This window comes from Pyxicephalus adspersus, chromosome 4 (genome assembly GCF_032062135.1).
Source record: "Pyxicephalus adspersus chromosome 4, UCB_Pads_2.0, whole genome shotgun sequence".
Taxonomy (NCBI): domain Eukaryota; kingdom Metazoa; phylum Chordata; class Amphibia; order Anura; family Pyxicephalidae; genus Pyxicephalus; species Pyxicephalus adspersus.
In genome coordinates this window covers 26,035,911-26,040,118 of record NC_092861.1, presented here as the reverse complement: position 1 = coordinate 26,040,118, position 4,208 = coordinate 26,035,911, and positions in this window count along the sequence as shown.

Sequence of the window (4,208 nt, the reverse complement as noted above, 5' to 3'; positions counted from 1 at the left end):
AATTTTTATTAAGCAAACATAGAACTTACAGCAAACATGAAGTCAAAGAGAATTGGAAAAGAAAATATCAACAACAAATACAAAAAAAACAGGAGAAAATGACAAAGTATTTGTATAACAAAGAAAATTCTACATCAAAACACCTGTCCCGAAGCACACTAAGGAGAAGTAATTAACATATTGTGAAGCAAGCCCCAAACAAAAAGAATAAAAGAATACAACCAAAAGACAATTGCAGTAGATATAACAAATAGAATGTTATTATTGTGCAAAAAACTATACAAGCATATACTGCTGTAACCAGCAAAGTACGGCTAAACATAAGTAAACTTAGCAAAGCGGCATATGCCCCTAGTCTACAATATGGTCTATCGAAGAGAGAAAAGTATACCTATCTCTTAGATTGTAAGCTCTTCTCTTCTACTCCTGTGTCACTGTATCTGTCTGGCATTTGCAACCCTTATTTCATATACAGCGCTGCATAATACCGGTATGTTGGTGCTTCATACATACTATTTATTAAGAAGTAAAAGAAAAGGAAGAAGCAGAAAAGGAAAAATAAAATGATTTGAATGAAGAAGGGTAGAGGAAAGATGTCCTAAATCTAACTAGTGGTGGTGTCGTTTAAAAAAAATGTGCATCCTTTGCCTCCCAAACATTAAAAAAAGGTGTCCAGTTTATCTTGTTGGAGAGCCGTGAGACATCCCTTCCTGGATTCTGTGTAATAAAGCTTCAAAGGAAGCTGGTAAAGTGGGCCTCCAATTGTATGAAATAAGAGTTCTTGCTGCAATGAGTATATGAATAGTCAGTTTATGGGCTGAGAAGTATAGGAACACCCAAGAAGTAATTTTATAATTTTAAAAAATTGCTGCACTCAGTAAAAATCTATCAATTGGGAAACTTGTGTCCACTATAACTTTATTAGAGGGCAGTAAGTTCACTAACTTTTCACCTTTTTTAACTATACAATATAAGATTCTTACCAACTACCTTCCAATATTTATTTAAACTTTATTACAGGCTTTTACGTGCAAAAAAATAATCCAGTGAGCTTGTAACTTGCTATGCGCTCCTCCTCTGCTTTACACAAATCTCCCTACTCTGAGTGGACTACAGAACATGTCGGTTTCCCAACCTTTTTAACATGGGGGAACCCCTTGAAATACCTTTTAGGTCTTAGGGAACCCCTTCTACAGTTAGTATATCCACAGCTCACAGTACATTAGTGTGGTGGTCAGTGGGATGAATGTCACCCTTACAGACCAAGGCCGAAGATTAGTGTCAGGTAAACTGACCTGAGAGGCACAAATTGCTCATCGTTCAAGGAACCTCTAGAAACTTCTTAGGAACTGTATGGTTCCACAGAACCCTGGGTGACTAACACTGCTATAGGGTAAAGCAGAGGCCAGCAGTCCAAATACACTTTGTGTCCATGGTTGACAGTAAAGAAAGTAACAGACATGACGACCAGGGAAATAAAAGAAAATGGGAGAACCAATACAGCCATCAAATCAGAAGGCTGCTAGGTTGCAATATATCCAGTTTTTGATCCTTGGTTTAGTAGTTTTTGTATATTTGAAGTTAAAAACTTCTCTGGGTCATTCGACAAGCCTAAGGTTAAATTCCTTACTTGGATGTCAATACTTGTGCTTCAAACGTGTGCAATGGCCAAGCAAGGATCAATGGGTGAACATTAATGATTCATTCAGACGGATCATGTCTGGCATGTAATGTGATGAAAAATAAACACAATGAATGTTAATGAGAACCATTGCCCATTGAAGAGTTGTGTCATCTTTTTCAAGCTGTAGAAGCTTTTTATGCATACCATGACCTATTATCAGTTCTGAATACTGATTGATGACAGCGTCATACACTTTCCAATTCATTGCTACTATTCCAAAGAGAGGAAGGAAAGGGACATTAGAGTAAAGCCAAGGCGGCAGTTGTGAATGTCACCTGTTTCCTGCTCATAGTGAACAGGGCTGACACACCTTGGAGAACCTGTAGAAGGCATTACGGGTCAATGGAACTCTGAGAGCTCCTTCTAGATGTGAACAGCAGACAGTGTTCACCAAGTATCCATCTCTACTCACCGCTGGCCTTTACAGCTGCTTCTTATGCCTCATTTGACTTGTTTATACCCAGCTTAGAGTGAATACAACTGTAGTCTTGTGTGTTTATATTTGGTAGTATACAAGATTTTGTCAAGATCAAAGAGAACCAGTAAAAGTACACCTCATCAGCAATGACATATTTGTATCAGTGTAAGCTTCACAAATGTTTTCCGGCGAATTCTGGTAGAAGATCCAGGATTAGTATGACAGCACCATAGCCTGTGCCCTAAAAACTAAAGCTAGGTACACACGTGCAATAATTGTCGTCAGAAAACGAACAACTAACGGCAGATCAGCGATTATGCACAGTTATTTTAAACGATCGTATTGTGCACAATTCTGTACACGCTGTAACAATACGATTGTTCAAATATAATCCACCAATAATGTACACACGCTAGATACGATCGTTTGAACAATGCAGAAAGTGACATGTAAAGGAGAAAGTGTACTGCAGAACCATCCATGATCACTGAACGACCGTACACACAATAGATAGTGATCGATCGTCGCTCAGTCAGATCCGTTGGGACAGTCATTCGTTTCCAGCGACAATCCTCATTCATCGGCATCGCTGTGCACTTTTTTTGTTAACAATTATTGGATAAACGGTCGTTAGTCGTTAGTTTCCAACGATAATTATTGCATGTGTGTACGCAGCTTAAGTCAGCAATAAAATCTCCACTATATGTTATCATACTAGTTCCATTTAAAAGTTAAATGTTATATTAGTAATTTTCCATTTTAACATCTTTTAAAGACTTCCCTGGTAATATTTTCCCATATTGATTTTTAATTTTAGGCTTTTATTAATATTACCCTATATTTATAAATCACTAATATTTTATGCAGTGCTGTACAATATAAAGGGGCTGCAGATGAAAAACCTGCATAATAAACAATTACAGACAATGATACAGGAGGAGAAGAGGACCTTGCCAAACAGAGCTTACAATCTAAGAGACGAGAGGAGTGGTATTCTGAGAGGAATATATCATAATCAGGAAGGAATAGGAAATGATGGTTGATTAGTGAGAGGGACAGATAAAAATGGCTAGGCAAGTAAGGAGAGAGCACCTTGGGAGGTATTTTTCTATCAGGTCAGAAATGTAAGTGGGACAAGAACTGTGGAGGGATTTGAAGGCAAAGCACAGGAGATGAATTTGATTCCAAGGTGAAATGGAAGCCAATGAAGAGAACTACAAAGAGATGCAGCAGAAGAGGAGCGGTGAGAAGGATGGATGAGTCTGGCTGCAGCATTCATAATAGATTGTAGAGGAGATAGTCGGGTTAGTGGAATACCAGAGAGGAGGAGGTTACAGTAGTCCAGACGGGACATGATAAGAGCGTGTACAAGACGTTTGGTGGTCTCTGAGGACAGGTAGGGTCATATTCTGTAGATGTTGCACAGATGAAAGTGGTGGGACTTCTCCCATTCCTTCACGCACATACTGTAGTTTTTAATATTTAGTAATGTTCCATTTCCCTACAGAAGACCTTAAAAATGAAAAATGTCACTATGTACATTTTAACTTCAAATTTCCTTTTTCCAACCCCAATTGGTTCCCCTCTCACTCCCCAGGGCTCCCTCTTCCTTAACCCAATGCTCCAACAGATGCTTCTCTATGTCCAGCGTTTTTCCTTATTTTTCCTTTCATACTCGTAATTATTATTACACTATATTTATAAAGCATCAGTGTATTACGCAGTGCTGCACATTAAATAGAGGTTGTAAATACCAGGCAGATACAAACAATGACACAGGAGGAGGAGAGGACCCTGCCCAAGAGCTTACAATCTAAGAGGTGGGGGGAATGTAGCACACTCCAATACCTCCAGCAGTGATAAAAACATTTTTGTTCCACGCATGTGAGGAGGGCCATGGTGATGTCCTCACATGTGGCAGGTCCACAATAACCTGCATTAGCCAACATGGATTAGTCACCAGAACAAGAAGAAAAGGTAAATCCTAAAATTGGGCACCTAATACTGTGACACAGAGAATATCTAATGGCTACTGCCAAGGACAGGTCCAGAAAAGAGCAATTGTAGTTAAAGCTGCTTTTTTATTTAAAAACCTGCCTGGTGGCT